We start from the raw sequence: 19,399 nt of genomic DNA, 5'->3' as shown, positions 1-19,399 counted from the left end.
GAGAACATCACCAGCTATGTGAACGGTCTTTTATTTAATCAATGTGTCATGTGAATTGTGGTAGGACTAAGCGACGGTGGTGAGGCTCCCACGTCACACTTTTCTTTCCTTTTCTGTTTTATTCGTTGATTTCCACATCCCGCCGATAATCCCGAGAACAACCAACAACCCCTCTCTCTTTCTCTCTCTCATACCCCGAGAACAACTTCTTATAATTGGTTGATTTGCCCAGCTTAATTATTCCCCAAGAATATTTGTTATAATATTATACCACTAATAATAAAAGAGTCATTATACTCATATATTATTTACACATCTCTATACAATTAAGTTTTAAATTTATGAAATTCAATGTGAATTTCAAAAATTTAATAATAGATTTAAAAATAAAATGTTTAAATGTTGTATTTATATCTTTTCTAAGTAAAAAATGGTTGAAAGAAGTATCTCATGCCATATTTAGTAAAGTGATATAATCAATTTTATCATTGAATATATATATATATATATATATATTTTAATTTTTTTAACTAAGGTTGATGTAAAGAGAATTAAACATGCCAAGTCAGCTAAGAATGTTGAAAAAAAATCATAGATAGCATAACTCTTATGATTTTTGAAAGTTAGAGAAATGTTATTTCTCTATTTTCTATCAATTTTTCATCTATATTTTTTTTTTTTAAAAAAAATTAATCATTGAGTATGTAAAATTTACGCATGAGTTTACAAATTCAATAATTAATTTGAAAAAAAAAACACAAAAAATTAGCAGGTCTCTCAAAGTTAAAATTAATAGTTTGAAGTATCACAAAATTAAGGTGGTGCCACCTCAACAGTGTTCCTATGTGACTGACTTCCTGGGCCCCTGGACTTCCCAACACCATGATCGATGTACTGAACGATTTACTTTGTGGAGGTTCTTGCAGCCAGTGCATGATTGAGTCTACATAATTTTAATTAATCTTCTGTTAGCAAGAGGGATTGAAGATACAAACCTCCAAAAATCATAGCCAGAGCTGTTACTAATAAATTAGAGATGTAAGGTTTGCAAAGTTACTTTATTGGTGATTTCTCTTCCGTGTTTCTGGAGGCCAAATGGTAATGGTCCTTAACATTTAAAGCAGTGTTCTCAATAATCTAATTTTTTTGATATATATATATATATCAACTTGCTCTATTTTTCTATATAGTTCTTTAAGAAGGAAAAAATACACTTACTTCCTCGTGTTATCACTCAATTTGTAATAAATTCTTATACTTTTAAAAGGCGTAACGTCCCCCACAAACTACAAAGCCTTTCAAATTAGCTCCACTGTTGAAATTTTCTGTTAATTTGAATGACAAAGGTATAAAATGTCTCTTATACTCTTTATGAGATGAATGAAAATACAACTATATATGCCTTTTAATAATAATAATAACTAGTAATGGAAGTACGTAGCCCACGACTCATATGTCTATATTTTTTCTTCTTTTTTTTTTTTTTTTCTTTATTTAAATTTATTATTGTTTTTGGGTCACGTATATTACATATACCCTATTTTCAAGGGTTGAGTGAAAGAACGTTGTAACTTTTTAAATTTGTTGAGAAACATTTTAAAGATTGAGTTAGAGTTTGAAGAGACAAGTGTAGTTTTTTCTATTTTTTTTAATTAGATGGAGGACTAGAATTGAACCTGTCGGCTAACCCCGGTAATGTTTGGCTAGAAATGTAGAGTCGTAGTAAGTGATGTAGAGCATATACTTTAATCCCTTTCTTATCCTCTAATAATTAACATGATAAATCAAAATAATAATAATTAACATGATAAAGAAATAACTGTATGGGCAAAAAGAGAGAGAGAGAGAGAGAGAGAGAGGATATGATACGATATGATCGATTCTAATGTGCGCTCCACACAAAATTGCATCAATTATTTAAACAGGTGGACCAACAAAGTAATATCATAGAAGGAGCCTATACTTTAATATGATCTATGTTCCACCTTACTTTTGGATTGACATTTTTTTTTTTTTTAAGATAAAATTTTGGAATTATATTTAATAATGAAGAAACGAACCCAAAAGGTTTTTTCTTTTTCTTTTTCTTTTTCTTTTTTCTATTTTTTTTATTAATAAAGCATTAAATTTTGGACGTTTCAAAGAAGCCAGATGCCGAGGGAGAAAATCAGAAGAAACGAGAAGCAGAAGAGGCAATGTCAAGGTTTGCTTAGCAGCGAAGTATTCCCACTCCAGCCAAGCATTCAAACTACAAGTCATGGCCAACGAAATATTTTTTTTTTATTTATTATTATTCTTAATGAATTATAAAGAGCCTGAACTGCCACGTTGACCTTTAACATGGCGTGCACGTGTAGTGCTCTATCAGCACAACTACCGAAGTTGGATAATAGTATTTATAGGGTTGAATATAATTCATTGAGCTGATTTTAAATTTTCAAGTTTATTAAAATGACCCATTAAATTATTAAGGTGGGTAAAAAAAGTCATTTTTTTTCAATGCTAACCTTATCCTCTAAAAAACTAAAATAAAAAAGTATATAATCTTTTTTTTTAAAAAAAAAAGAAATCTAAAAAATTAAAGAAATTAAAAACCTTAAAAATTAAATTTTTTTTAATTATATATATATATATAAAAGGAAAGGGGTGGCTGCCTAGATCTCATGGGGTGGGCTGCGGGCCATCCCCAAAGGGATGTCAACCACCCCTTTCTTTTCTTTTTTCTATTATTTTTTAAAAGAAAAAAAAAATTTTAGTTTAATATATTAGTATTTATTTATAAAGATTGACAAATGTTGTTATTTTATTGGTATTGACGTGACACCTAAAAAAACCTGTCAAATTTTTTAACAAAATTTGATTAGAGGGAGTGATTTGTATTTTTGCTATACTATAGAAACCTCTGAATTCACTTTAATACTACAAAAAGTTAATTATAAATCACGTAAACCACATGAACTAATTTCAAATTTTTTTTTTTTTACTAAGAGTGTCACATGTTATCATTTTATTGGTACTGACATAGACATTAACAGAATCTGTTAAGTGTTTTGATTGCAAGGACTAAATTGATATTTTAGCCTACTTGATGACCTCTGAATTATTTTTATACCGCAGGGAGAGGTTTGTGATTTAGGTCAATTACATGGACTAATTCTTTATTTATTCGAAAAAAAAGAATTTTTTAAAAAAAAAATAAAAAAAAATAATTTTTTGTCTTTGTTTTTTAGAGGATAAGGTAGCATTTTTAGCACACCTTTAATAGTTTGACGAGTTATTTTAACACATTTAAAAATTTAGGGAGCTATTCTAAAATTGGCCATTAGTTTATGAGGTTTTTTTATATTTAACCGTAGTATTTATCTTTGAGAATGAAATTCGAAATCTTCCTCACGATTTTGAATGACAATTGTAATAAAGATATTTGGATCCGGAGGTAAATTCGTTTTGATCTTTAAAATATTGAATCAAGTCAAACCAAACCACATTGTTGAAAGGTTTAAACTTTAAATGCAATTCAAAAAGAACACCTCATCTAAAAAAAATGAAAAAGTATATATATAGAACTCGGCTACACATTTATACTTACATTCTAAAATCTCAGGCAAAACACAATCATATAACCATAAACCATAAAAGCATCATAAGTTAGCCACACTCATATACCTGTGTCTGAAACCTTGGGCAAAACACTAGCATATAAGCATGAGACCATAAAATATCTTAAGTCAGCTACAATCATATACATACGTCCAAAACCTCAAGTGAAACACATGCATCTAAGCATATCTAAGCATGCAACCAGTTATAACGACATACATATGCCCTATCTCATTCGGACACTAATGTGGTCGTTTTGTGTACAAAATTATTAATAATAAAATTACTACTCGTAATAGTACGAATCCTTGTAGAATAAGGCAATATTGAGGGTGTCGAACCTCAAGGACTATGTAGGTGTTGTTATCAAGCTTTTCGAGATTAAATATAACTTAATTTAAAATATATTTGATTTTTGTTTTCTAAAAATAAATACATAAAAGTAAAAGACATAAATGTAAAGAGAGTAGTGATGGGAGAAAGAATAGAGGGTTAATTTCACCACTCACTGTATAATTAACAATGGTCAATTATAAATTAATAAAGAAAATTCATACTATGCATGATATAGGGCTCGTCTCATTCGAGTAGTCAAGAAAGTACCTCTAAAGAATAAGTATAATCTATCTTCGGTTGGAACAAACCGTCCACCTAACCATTAAGATGCAGTACGACCCGTCTTTCTTTGGTATAGATTAGCTACATCTTTAATAGGATACACACAACCAATGGTATAACCCATCTTCGATTGGTACGAACTGTCTACCTAAATTACACTAAACTAGGGTGCAGTACAATCCGTCTTCCCGAGGCATGGCCTATCTAACCCTCTTGATCATATATCAATTAAAATTGTTGTATAACAATCATTCACATAATCACAAAAAATATGAAGGATTGAGTTCAATCAATATAAAAGACTTTCTAAGATAAGATAAGAAATTCATAATGATTGAATATAAACATTAAGATCAATTCTCACAGTTATACAACCATCATGCATATAGAAAATCTCAAATTAAAATATAATTAAACCATTGTTATTTGGAAATGGCTACATCAACACCCTATTACAAATTTAGCCACTCATTGTGGTGTTAGGATGGCTTCCTGCCATGTTCTTATCCTCTTCAATTTGTCAAGCCTCCAAGAAGAATTTTATATTTAAAGCTAAGCACATATTCTCTTAAAGCTTAGGGGTCTATTTATAGGGAGCAAACAAGCCCTAGGAATTCCATAAAAATCGTACTTGAGTCTTCTAGTCAAATTAGGAAGCAATTCTAGTACAGATCGGAATAGGATTCGTCCAGATTTGCGGTCATTTATTGCGAGGCGATTTTGGTAAAGTAAACTTCCGAATAAGGAAAAACCTATTTTAGGCATATTTGTTTTATTTTTTTATTAGCTTTCCAACGCCACCAATTGCATTACAATCCGAAACTTGAGTAGAAAGTTATGATCAAAACACTGAAACATGTGTAGAATCCAAATTTAAATCCTTGGAATGCCTCCCCACATGAACTAAATTGACAAAAATAAAATAAAATAACAAAAAATAAAAAATAAAAACAAAAAATAAAATAAATAAAATAAAAGTAAAGAAACCAAAATTAGAAATAAAATAAAATAAAAACAGAAAAGAATCAAGATAAATTCAATCTTTAGACCTTAATAACAACCGTTTGCAGTCTCCGGCAACAGTGTAAAAAATTGATGTGGTTGTTTTGTGTATAAAAATATCAATAATAAAATTATTACTCGCAATAGTACAAATCTTTGTAGGATAGGGCTATATTAAGAGTGTCGAACCACAAGGACTGCGTAGATGTTATTATCAAGCTTTTCGAGATTAAATATAACTTAATTTAAAAGATGTTTGATTTTTGTTTTCTAGAAATAAATACATAAAAGTAAAAGACTTAAATGTAAAGAGAGTAGTGATGAGAGAAAGGATAGGAGGTTGATTTCACCATTCAGCGTATAACAATGGTCAATCATAAATTAATAAGGAAAATTCATATTGTGCATGATATAGAGCTTGTCTCACTCGAGTAGTCAAGAAATTACCTCTAAAGAATAAGTATAATCCATCTTCGGTTGGCACAGACCGTCCATCTAACCACTAAGATGCAGTATGATCTGTCTTCCGTAGGTATGGGTTAGCTATATCTTTAATAGGATACACACAATCAATGGAATAGTATAACCCATCTTCGGTTGGTACGAACTGTCTACCTATATTACACTAAACTAGGGTGTAGTACAATCCTTCTTCCCTAGGCATAGCCTATCAAATCCTCTTGATCTTATATCAATTAAAACCGTTGTATAACAATCATTCACATAATCACATAAAATATGAAGGATTGAGTTCAATCAATATAAAATACTTTCTAAGACAAGATAAGAAATTCATAATGATTGAATATAAACATTAAGATCAATTCTCACAGTTATACAACCATCATGTATATAGAAAATCTCAAATTAAAATACAATTAAACCATTGTTACTTGGAAAGGACTACATCAACACCTTATTACGAATTTAGCGCTCATCGTGGTGCTGGGATGGCCTCATGCAATGTTCTTCTACTCTTCAATTTGTCAAGCCTCCAAGAAGAATTTTATGTCTAAAGCTAAGCACATCTTTTCTTGAAGCTTAGGGGTCTTTTTATAGGGAGAAAACAAGCCAAAGAAACCCTAGGAATTCTAGAAAAATCGTACTTAAGTCTTCTAGTCAAATTAGAAAGCAATCCTAGTACAAATCAGAATAGAATTCATCCAGATTTGTGGTCATTTATTACGAGACGATTTTGGCATACTAAACATCTGAACTAAGAAAAACCTATTTTAGACATATTTGTTTCGTTTTTTATTAGCTTTCCAACTCTACCAATTTCATTGTAATCCATTGAGGAGAAAGTTATGATGAAAACACTAAGACACGTGCAGAATCCAAATTTGAATCCAATATGATTTTGACTCTTATTGGAGAAATTCCAATTTAATCATTTCCTTGATTTGATTAAACTTAACCACATCTTCTAGGTCTTCTATTATGATTGGTAATGCTTAACCATATCTTCTAGGTCTTCTCAATGTGTGCTTTAAGCCCAAAATCGATGGAATTAATTGCATGTTTATTTAAAACCTGAAAAAAATAAAACAACACAAAATCAAATAAATGACAATGCTAAGGAATTGACATATGCAAGTTAAGGGGCTTGAATGTGCGACATTCGACGCTTATCAAACACATATATACTGATACACTTAGAATGAAATCTCTCATAAAGCAAATCATAAATCATGTGTCATGCATGTCTTCTTTTCATTTCTTTTCATTATTATTTAATGCAATGATAGGTGTGGCTTACCCCCACCATGAACTTTCTTCTTTTTCACCCAACCCTTTTATTGAGAAGATGTAGCTCACCCCCAACATGGACTTTCTCATATTTCATCATTCATTAAACATTTCATATTATCGTTCATCTTATCATTACCTTTCTAACGAATGGAGCTCACCCCATCATGAACTTTGTCCCTTGTCACTTAACCCTTTTGTTGAGAAGATGGGGCTCACCCCCAAATAGGGATTTTTTTCCTTTTTCATCAGCCTTTTAGCCTTTTGTTTTATGTCCCATTTCATCATACATTCCCTTCCCCATGTACATGCTCATGATGCGTGTGCTATAACATACTTTCATTACTTTCATACTCATGAAACCATTAACATCATACTTTTACTCAAAATATACATCATATCTATTATACTTATAAATATGGTAAACCTCATGATCATTCATCAAAACATATCTCATAAACATTCATCAAATCATCAAAGTATCATAAGTCATATAATATCTCAACATATCATCGGCTCGAATTTAAACAATCATATTATACTTGAGAAGTTCATTTAAAAATAACCAATAGTGCTCAATTCCCTTGAAGTACTAAGCTTCCATAACAACCCGTTAGCCATCAATGGTTTACTTTTACTACCCATTAACTATTAAACCAACCCGTAGAGAAACTCTGTGGTTAACAACTAAAAACTCCTAATTTATAATACCCATTATCAATAGCACCTAAACCCCATATGAAAAATAAAAAGACTTCTAATTTTATGGTGTGTGTGTGTGAATAATGTGTAACAAAATATCGAAGTGCAAAATTTAAATGAGACAGATATTTTGTTAACGAAGTGAAAACTCAATTAAGAGAAAAACAACTTCAAGGCAGCCAAATCCAGAAATTTTACTATTCAGAAGACAAAGCTAGTAACAAGACAATAACACTCACATACCCTTATGCAGCACTCGTATCTTGCACTCTGACACGTAACCCAACATGAACGCCTTCCAACCAAGTCTCCTACTTGAAGGGGTCTTCAATGGATTACTTTAGCTTAGGGTTCCTCGCTAAGCTAGACTTCGCACGAACAAGGTAACCACACACCGACAACAACTAGAGAGCTAGCAGATCTTCACAATATCTCCTTAAAACATTCTTTCTAAGCTATAGAGAATTCAATACTAAATTCTGTAAATAATACATGCATAGAGGCCTTTATTTATAGGCTTAGAAGACCTAAATCGCCAATGATTCGGATTTCACTAGGCGGTGTTCGAACGAAGTCATAGAGCGTCCGTATGGTGAAATGTGCAATAGCCTTTCCATTATTCGCTTCACACGTTTCCATATAAAGGCCGCGTTCGGACGGTGTTGCCATAGCATCCGGATAGTTGCAAGCTATCTTTCCTGATCCATGTTTGCAATGGAAAACTGGATTCTTCTCGAAAACTGAAGAGTGTCCAGATGTGTTGCCCTAACGTCCGGATGGATGCAATGTTGAGCTTGTCAGAATCTTCTAGACACTGGAGGGTGTCCGGATGCTTCATTGGACCGTTAGGACGGAAACAAGGGATCCGACTTTTGTTGAGTTGTCAACTGCACAGAATCTTTTCGGAACTTCTGAAATTGCATTCTTAATGCTCGTGATACTGAAATTGTCATAATAAGGCTCTTTCTATATCAGAGAAATAAACTCTGAATATCTGAAGACTCTGAAAATAAACGGTATCCCTGTTTAAGACAGCAACATTACATCTTAGTGATTTTGTCAATAGAATGAAGCCAATAAAACTAACAAACTCCCCCTTTGGCCATTCTAGGACAAAAATCACTTGACCAGCTTAAAAATACAATCCCGGTCCAAAAATAAAAATACTCCCCCTTTTTGTTTTAAAAGGACAAAGGGTAAACATTGTATAGAAAAACCACAGTTAAAAATACTCCCCTTTGATGTCTTAACAGGACAAGGGTAAACTTAGTAAATAAAATCCACAGTTAAAAACTTACAAATATCCAAAAACATGAATAAAAGTAAATTGTCTCAAAAATAACGCAATATACAGAAGTTTAAACAAAAATCTGAAGAAAAAATCAGAGTGATCACAACATTCAATCCTCATCATCATTATGTGGAAGATAGTGCTTGAGGCACTCCTGGATGTTGATTTGGTACTGCTCAACTTTGACACTGATAGTGCTGACATCCCGCTGAATAGAACTCAAAATATCCATCATCTGAGCAAAGCCAGCATCATACTATGGAGGAGGAGGAGCAATCTAAGAGGATGAGGCAACTGCATGCTAATCACCCTATACTGGAGAAGGCTGAGGTGCTTCGCCTTAACCCTCAAATCGAAGCTGAGCATTAGACTTCATGAGAGTCTGACTCCCAAGAGGATCCTAAACTCGCATCCTGGGCTCAGCAGAGATGTCTGTCATAGACTGAAGACAGATCTTCGTGACCAAGTACGCAAAAGGAAGCCCCATAGAATGATCATCTCTCATATCAAGTATAGTGTTGAGGATGTGTTTGCACAAGCAGAAGGGCATCCTCATAGCTAAAGAATACAGAAAATGAGCCCTCTTCAATACAAGCTCACTTCTACGAGTTGCGGGCCAGGGATTGTGCAAAACAATCTTAGCGAGTAGTCGGTGCGGGGGAGAAAAGGCATGGATCTTGATGAGTGAGTGTGCTCGCTCTTCGCTTGAGGATGGGGATCAAAGGAATCCATAATATGCTATAAGCTAGGAGGCTCCAATACCTCTGAGAAAGGACTGGCTGAAATGGCAAGCACTAGGACATCAATAATGGAATTGATAAGTTGAGGGTCAATCTAAATGGTGTGCCCTTGAACAGTATTTTGAAGTATGATCCCACTGTCATCATCCTAAACCACCTGCATGTACCCATAAAAATCACGCACCAGCCAAGGATAAACCTGGCATGCATAGCTGAAAAGATATCCCCAGTGATTGGCCTGGATCATCTCAGCAATAAAATCCAGAGGAGCCACCATAATATCTGCTCTGACAATGTTCCTCTCGGGGATGACCTGCTGATTTTCCATGTGATCCATGGTGGCAGCAATTCCTTCTTCTGTCCTTTGTCTGACCCTGCTCTGAGAGCTACTTGAAGACATTTTTCTGAAACAAAATGCAAAGACAATATTCCCAAAATACCAAAAAAATGTCAAATCCTATTAGTTCAAACGAAAAATGGGCATTATGACAACGGTAAAATGGACTTCCCAAAATTACATACAATGCAATAAATAGCCTAAACATAGTTTAAACAGATCGATAAACCTAATCTCAGCAATAGAAGATCCTCAAACAATATTTTATCTCAAAAATATTCCAAAGATAATCCTAATATTCTAACAGTTAAAATAAAAAGAAAAGAATATAAAAGACATAGCAAAATACCTAGAAATGGGACAATATGCATAAAAGGACAAAAAATGACAAGAACTCGTGACTCATCAAATAGCCCCAAACTTACATTTTGCTAGTCCCTTATCAAAACAAAATCAAAGTGTGAAACATAAGTCCGTTGTCGTGGGAGAGACGAATGCATTTAGCATATGCAACAAGCCTTTTAAACCCCTATGACTCCCTAGTGGACGAGTGAAGTCTCATGAGGGTTTGCCAAAATTAATACCACAAACATTTTAAAGCACTATGTTATTAACAAACAAGGCCTTCCACATAAACACATGGTTCATACATCATGAGCTGGTTTAATAAGAAGAACATCACACTCACATCATCAGGACATAAAAAATCATTCAACTCATAGCTAGAAAATTGAGACAACACATTCTCTAATAAGTGCAAAGTGAAATTAACATAGACTTATGAGGTTTCAATTTTTCTTCATAGCTTGTGTACCCAAAAATTCATAGGAATTCTATCAGAATGAAAACAACCAAGGCTTAAATCAAAATGTGCATTTTTTATTTTTGTTTTTTATGTGTAGGCTGTGCAATGCCTGACCCCCTTAAGCTTTCTAATTGATCTATGTAACGAGTGTTGGGCCAGCAACTCCCAAACCAGATGGTTTTAGGGAACTAGATGTAGAAACATTCTTATGGGCTTAATTACTCAAGTCAAAAAGGCTACGAAGCCAAACTAGCCATACAATCAACTAAATTGAATTTATTATCTTTTTACGTGAACACTCAATGCTTAGTAAGGCAAGATGCCTGGTTACCCAATGAGAACTCAAATTGATGATATTATTTATTATTTATTTTTTGAATTTAAGCCAAGGTTTCATCAACAAGTCATCCTACAAATCTCAAGACACATTCGTCAATTCAAATCTCATACCTGACAGACCCTATGCTAGTGTGCTTGTGATAATCATCTCAAACAAGTGAAGTCTCTCTAATCCAACAAATGAGTTAAAAGATTCAAATTTTTAATGACATGCAGTGTTGAAGATGTTAAACCAACCAATGACATACAAACTATTAGTATTTTATATTGGCTACATTTTGGATAACCAAAAACACTTTATGTAATTGTTGCAAATTAATAGGATGGTCGGTTATCAATTCAGAATCTTCATGTATTCAGACAGTGTTCAAATCAAAGCATGTGACTAATCACAAGCTTCTAGAAGATGTCCATGAATAGTCATTGCAAATTCCAAGCCAAATCAACCGGTTCCTGTGCAACCATCAGGACGAGCCTTTGAAGACTTTCGGATGCCTTGCAGTGTCCAGCAGATTATGTTGAAGATGTCCGGACGACAGAGTAACACAATCCGGACGCTAGGTCAATCAGTATTCAACACGGAGTTGGATTTCAGAAGTCAACACTGTTAGGGAGTCTTTGCAAGCTGTCCGGACGATGTGGCAACACGTCCAGACGCTGTCCAGCATTTCAGAATATTCTAGTGTTTCGTTCGAATGCAGAAAGGAGTTATAGCGAAGACCGTCCGGACCTGATAAAGATAGAATTGCGCTGTTTCTGAAAGGATATCGTAGAAGACCGTCCAGACGTGGCTAACTTCTGTCCGAACGCTCGACAACCAGAGCTCGAATCTCAACAGTTTTAGGTTTCCTGTAAGCCTATAAATAGAGGGCCCTAGGCTTGTAAATTGTACAGAATTTGGTGTTGAATTCTCTTAGCTTTGAGAGGGTGTTTAGGGAGAATCGAAGATCCGCTAGCTCTCAAGCCTTTGCCGATGTGTGCTCAACAGTTCGTGTGAAGTCTATCTTAGGGTTCGGCCCTAAGGTAAATGAATCCATAAAAAATCGCTTTAGGGGGAAGATCTGGTTGGGAAGCCTTCACGATAGGCTTCGTGTCAGAGTTAAAGGTATGACTACTGTATAAGGGTATGTGAGTACGAGTGTCTTGTAACTAGATTTATTTTTAGATAGTGGAGTCCCTCGGTTTGGCCACCTCTGAGTGGTTTTTCTCTTCACAGAGTTTTCACTTCGTAACAAATATCTTGTCTTATTTAAATTCCGCATTTAAGATATTTGGTTGCACACAAACACACACACTTGGCTAAATTAGAAGTCAATATTTATTTTCAATTGGTATCAAAGCTTGGTATATTCTGGTTAAGATTTATTTCTTGAGTGTAATCTTTTATTGACTTCTTAATTTATAATGGAAAAATCTGGTGATTATGATATGATTAATAATAATGCTACATCTTCTTCACATGCTATGCCTGTTCATAGAACTATGTTTGTTAAACCTTGCATGTCTACTCATTATACGTCTAGTAAGAATAGAGGTAAAAGGTACAAACCTATTCCTACTTGTCATTATTGTGGTATTATTGGTCATACTCGTCCTAACTGCTTTCAATTACGCTCTCAGAAGCCATGGGATAAAAAAGCATATTCTTAGGGATAATGAGCCTTGTATTAGAAATCAGGTCAATAATTTATGTGATCAAATTAAACTCATCAGTGAAAAATTAAAGAATCCTACCCTTTTTGAAAAAAATTTCTGTCATGTCTAAAAAGGAAAAGAATTCCTCTAATAAACATGTTTGGATTAAGAAAAGTGACAATCTCTGTTTAGTTGCTCATACTGCTTTAAAAGTCCTAGATACCTGCTTGTGGTATTTGGATAGTGCTTGCTCCAAACATATGACAAGTGACAGGGCACTCCTTAAAGATATTCAAATGGGCTGAGGAGGAAGAATTACGTTTGGAGATGGGAGTCAAGCCAAGGTGATTGGCAATGGACAGATTGACATTCTAAGGACAGAAGTATCTCAAAAGGCTCTATATGTGGAGGGTCTCAAGGCAAATCTTCTTAGCATCAGCCAATTGTGTGATGATGACTTGGTTGTCCAATTCTCTAAAAAGGAATGCAACATATTTGATAGCAATGGAAAGTGGCTAATGGGAGGAGAGCGGACTAGTGACAACTGTTATGGCATTCCAGGTCTTTCCTCATATTCTCAGATCATCTGCAATAAAGCTACCGTTGATGAAAGTGAGCTTTGGCATCAACGGTTGGGTCATCTAAACTTCACTAACATGTTCAAGATTACAAATAAGGAAGTTGTCAAAGATCTTTCTAAAATGAAAGACAATGGGAAAGGAGTTTATGGTCCATGTCAGCTTGGAAGACAGACTCGTGCTACTCATAAGAAAACATCAGGTATTCTTACTTCCCGTAATTTAGAATTGCTACATATGGATCTCATGGGTCCCACCCGAACCTCTAGTGTCGGTGGGAAGAAATATATTTTGGTTATTGTAGATGACTATTCCCGGTACACTTGGGCTCTTCTTCTTCGGGAAAAATCTGATGCCTTTGAAGCTGTTCAACATGTGTTAAAAAAAATTCAAATAGAGCAAAATTGTCCCATCATGAGGATTCACAGTGATCATGGCAGAGAGTTTGAGAATGCTCCGTTTGAAGAATACTGTCACTCATATGGCATTCAGCAGGAGTTTTCTTCTCTAATTACTCCTCAACAAAATGGGTTTGTGGAGCGGAAAAACAAAGTTTTACAGGAAATGGCTCAAGTGATGGCTCATTCTAAAAATCTTGCTCAACATTTTTGGGGAGGAGCTATCAACACTGCATGTCATATCATCAATAGAATCTACCTGAGGCCAAAAAACTAGCAAGACTCCATACGAGATTTGGCGAGGTAAGAAACCCACTGTTAAATATTTTCGGACTTTTGGTAGTAAATGTTATATTCTTCGAGACAAAGAAAATCTAGGAAAGTTTGATCCCAAAAGTGATGAAGGCATATTTTTGGGATACTCCACCAATAGTCGTGCCTACAGAGTCTATAACACCAGAACATAAATAGTGATGGAGTCCATCAATGTGGTCATTGATGATGAGATTAGGGCACATAGCAAGGGGGAGATTTCTCAGTCCACCCTAGAGGCACTACCTTCTCCCACAGATAATGTAAGCGAGACTCATTCCTCAACAATGGAGCCTGCATTGATTCCTCTTGTATCTCCTACAGCAGCAGATGTTCTTCCTGACTCAACTGATGCTTGTTGTGCAAATATCTACCTAAATAAATAGGCAAATACTTGTTCGTTTTACTCGCAAGTGCACAAGATCAAAACAATAGTATAGCAGGCAAATACGAGATCATTCCCACGAGGATTGGTATAAATTGTCTTTAAAGAGAAATTCCTAAAAGCGATATGTTGAATAAGATAGGATAAAAGATTGAATTAAAAATACTATGAAGAAAAGGTAGGGCTTCGATATTCACCGCTAATCATACTCAAATAAGATTCGCAATATGCACAATACTACAATCATAACATGATGCTTAATGCTTACCAGCCACAAGGGAATGGTATCTTCTCCTAAAGCTTTTGATTTCCCTAAACAACGAGTTAGGCATGGTATCTACTCTAACTCTTTTCTTCCTTGAAGGATTTAGCATGGTATCTAGTAAGCTGTTCTTCAAGGAAGCATAAATCTATGGAAATCGGTAAACACACTCAGATTGGAATATGGTATCTATTCCAGTTGTCTTTATGTTGATTAATCCAAGAACCTGTGTCGGGGTTCTTCCATTACTCTATTATGCCCAGGACTCGGTCATCCAAATTGACATAAATAACAAATCCATACCACATGCATATGATGGCCAAACATAAACATGCGAGGAATTCAAGAAACTAGAATTAATCAAGTTAAACATCAATATATAAATTGTAGCAAAGCAAATTGAAAAACTTAAAAAGACATGATTAGGGCTTCAATCGAGCCCTAACTAAAGTATTAGTTACAACTAATATAAACTAAAATTATATACATACAGAAAATAAATAAAGGAAGAAAGAAAATAAAAACTAGAAAGAACCTCCTTGATATAGTCTTTGATTCTTCCTCCAAGTTTGTGTGTCTTTCTTCAAAGGCTAGAGGTCTATTTATAGGGATTAGAGAAGCTTTAGAAGCTCTAGAATTCCTATTACAATTCTAAGTAGGTTTTCTAGTCCAAAAAGAATAATTACAAGTCTTCTCATTTTCTGAAATTTCTATCCAAGTAGGAAAAGGATTCCAAAATTCGTACAGATTTGTGGTCTTTTATTACGGGGAGATTTTGGCATGGAAAACGTCCGAATTAGGAAAAACCTATTTCTGACATATTTATTTGCTTTCTTATTAGCTTTCCAACGCCACCAATTTAATTGCAATCTGATACTTGAGCCGAAAGTTATGATTAAATTACTGAGACGTGCTCATTCTGGATTCTTTCCAAAGATAACGAATTTTTGCCAACTTCTCTTTCCTTAAATTCAAAATTGATTTGGAGTTTGAATCTATCCAAAAGTGAGTTTGCTGACTTCATTATAATCTTGGAATTTGATCGGTTTTTCTTCTAAAACCTATAAAATACAAGAAAACACAAAAACAACACAAAATATCAAATTATAACAAAACTAAGAGCTTAACATATGTAAATTAAGGGGCTTGAATGTATAACATTCAACACTTATCACACCCCCAAACTTACATATTGCTAGTCCCTTAGCAATGCAGAATTGAAAATGAAAGGAAAACTAAAACAATAACTACTCTACCTCCTCTGTCGCGGGAAAAACGATTGCATTTAGCGTATGCAATAAGCCTTTTAAACCCCTAGGACTCCCTAGTGGACGAGTAAAGTCTCGTAAGGGTTTGCCATGAATGATACCCACAAACATTATGCCAAAATTCACGTTTATTCCAAAGAGTTAAGTGTCACCAAAATTATGATTCTCATTCATTAGCAAGCTTAGAAAGATAAACTCCATCTTCAATATAAAATAAAATTCCATAGTCTAACCACTTACAAACGACAAGCTCAGGCATCAGAAGTTCAATTCAGTGTAAGGTGAACTAACACATATCATGAGGTTTCAAATTAATTCCAATGTGCAATGACTCAATATCTCAAAATTCGCTGGGATCCCCATCAAATTGAATAACCAAGGCATAATAGCAAGAGCTTTATTCTCTCTTTTTTCTTTTTTCTTTTTTTTGGCCAGACTATTCAATGCTTAGTTCTCTTAAGCTTTCTAATTGACCCATGTAACGAGTGTTAGGTTAATGCACCCAAACTAGATAGCTTTAGGGCACTAGGTGTGGAGACACCCCTAAGAGCTTACTAACTCGAGTCAAAAAGGCTAAAGAACTAAACTAGTCATGACTTTAACCAATATGAATTTCTCACTTTTTGACGTGAACATTCACTGCTTAATGAGGCAAGAAGTCCAGTTACTCGGTGAAAGCTTCAAAAATGGTTTTTTTTTTTTTTTTTTTTTTTTTTTCTTTTTATTATTATAAATATGCCAAGGTATCCATTCAACAAGTCACCCAGCTTCATCCAAGACATTGAAAAATACACAATCAGGTTCATATATCATACCCCACAAAATTATATGATAATGTGCTTGTGATAGTTTAGATTGAAAAGTTAATCCTTAGATGCCATAAGTAAGTAGTAGGACCTTAGAATCAATTTCAAATGATCATGTGTTCAACGTTCTAAGCTCACCAATGAAATTCAAATCACAATTTTTAGATCAACCAAAGTCTTAAAAATAACATGAACATGCAATTTTCAATTTTTATTTTTATTTTTATTTTTTTTATTTTAAACAGAAAGTGTGTATGTGTCCCATACCCCCAAACTAAAATTACACATTGTCCTCAATGTGTAGATAGAATGGAAAGATCATACCCTGGAGATGAGAAAATTGGTTGGACTAGGTATGGCTCGTGGTATACCCTCAAACTTGAATGCAAAAACACTTGTCCCTGAAAAACAAAACTAGAAAAACAAAACTAAGGAAAGGAAAACTAAAAAAAATAAAATAAAATAAAAATCGAAACTAAAATTAACCACAATAAAACTAAAATTAACCAAAATAAAATGAACAATAATTAAAAACAAAACCATAATTCTTTAAAGGATATGGATTTGTAATGCATGCAGTGGCCTCAGTACCACTAATCTAGGTAGATGTGCTTGAGCTCCTGGACTTCTCGAGCGCTTTTGGTAGCAGCTTTTGAGTTTAAATTTGAAACACCAATCTTTTCTTCTCTTGGACCATAGAGAATGAATTCTACCTACAGAAAGGTAGTTCCTAATTTTTACAGATCGGGGTAAATCACACTGAGAATTCTCAAACAGTTTCTCATCCGGAAGGGAATCATGAACTGGAATACTATGAGGAGAATACTTAGAGAGTTTTTCTACTTTGATGACCTCAGTTTGCTCGTCTAATAGCCCTAATAGACTACTCTTATGGTCTCTTGGTAATTCGGGAATAGGAGTTGAGGTTGAAGAAGCCTCAGTGCTCACTTTCTTGCCTTTTTCCCATTGTAGATCATGTGTGACCTCAATTTGCTCTTCCTTCCCCTCTTCCTTATGATTTTCAACCACTTCTTCACTCATCAATGTTGTGATAGCTTGCTCATGATAGGAAGAACTCCAATCCTCCACGTAATATCCACTAGGATTAGCCACCAACTCACTTTGAAGCTCTTCTTCTCTTTCTCTTTTGAGGTGGTTGATGATTTGTTCATAGTCAGCTTCTATTGTGAATTCGCCCCTTTTTCTCTCACTTAACTCTTTGGCCAACTGCCCCACTTGTGTTTCCAATCTTTGGATAGCTTGACTGGTCTGAGTATTGCTCTGTTGTTGTATAGTTATATATTGGAGTAGAGCACTTTCGAGGTCATTCTTCTTTGGCTTTGGATTTGGTTGGACCGCTTGTGGTGGAGCTTGATAGTTATATCCTTGCTGGAAATTTCTTTGCTGCCTTTGTGGATTCTGCACATTCTGATTGTTACTCCATGAAAAATTGGGGTGGTTTCGCCACCCTGCATTGTATGTGTTGGAGTATGGATTGTTCTTTGGAGGATAATTATTTTGGCTCACATAATTTGCTTGCTCCTGATCTGTATATGAAAGCATGGGGCAAGTCTCAGTGGTGTGGTCAGAATGAGAACATATGGCACATACCTCAACTTGAGCAATTTGTTGAATTGGAGAGATGTTATGAGTAGTCATGACTTTCACTAGCATATCCAGTTTCCTCTCCAAGGTAGCCATCTGAGTTTGAACTCCATTATTGCCTTTCACTTCATAGACGCCTTTTCTTTTGAGTCCTTGCCTCCCTCGGGTTGGGAATTGTTGGGAGTTTTCGCTTAAAGTCTCAAACAGTTCTTTTGCCTCCTCACTATTCTTTTCCATTAGTACACCTCCACAAGCTGAATCTACAAGACTTCTGTTAGAATCATTTAAACCTTCATAGAAAGCTTGTACCTGATCGTCCTGAGATAGATTGTGATGTGGGCATTTTAGAAGTAGCTCCTTGAAGTCTTCCCCTGCCTCAAAGAATAGGTCTCCATCTTTTTGTTGGAAGTTTGAATCTCCCTCCTCAATTGCCTAGTCCGTTGGGCTGGAAAGAACTTTTTCAAGAACTTTGTGGCCAACTCATCCCAATTGTGAATAGACCTTGCAGCCAAAGAATTCAACCATAACTTAGCATTATCTTTCAAGGAAAAAGGGAAGAGAATTAACCTGATTCCTTCCGCATTTAAGCCAATGACGTTTTGAGTTTTGCAAAGATCAAAGAAGTCTCGAATGTGTAGATATGGATCCTCTGTAGGTGTGCCTCTATAGTGTGGAACCATATTGAGCAACGGAGACAAATCAAAATTGCTTTGCACATTTGGTTGAAAAGTAATGCAAGATAGCTGATTTGGATTTTGTGGTATGAAGGAACTCTTAATCGGTTTCCGCTCGGGTGGATTCTCTACACGTACTTCTGCCATGTCTTCCTTAACTTTGATTTTTTTTTTTTTCTTTTTCTTTTTTTTTTTTTTTTTTTTTTTTTTTTTTTTTTACATGAAAAAAAGCATAACAAAAGGAACACAAAAATAAAAAATAAAAATAAAAATTAAAGGAAAAAACCTACTTA

The 19,399-nt window shown here is 34.5% G+C and overlaps 1 non-coding gene across 1 annotated transcript; it reads left to right on the top strand.

The window, feature by feature from the left end:
- Positions 1 to 18,757: 18,757 nt before the first annotated feature.
- On the top strand, positions 18,758 to 18,864 carry LOC133867532 (small nucleolar RNA R71). The gene has a single exon (XR_009900089.1). It is a non-coding gene; the product is annotated as a small nucleolar RNA R71 (small nucleolar RNA).
- Positions 18,865 to 19,399: the final 535 nt, after the last annotated feature.

Source organism: Alnus glutinosa, chromosome 4, assembly GCF_958979055.1.
Source record: "Alnus glutinosa chromosome 4, dhAlnGlut1.1, whole genome shotgun sequence".
Lineage (NCBI taxonomy): Eukaryota > Viridiplantae > Streptophyta > Magnoliopsida > Fagales > Betulaceae > Alnus > Alnus glutinosa.
This window is presented reverse-complemented; position numbering and strand designations above follow the sequence as displayed.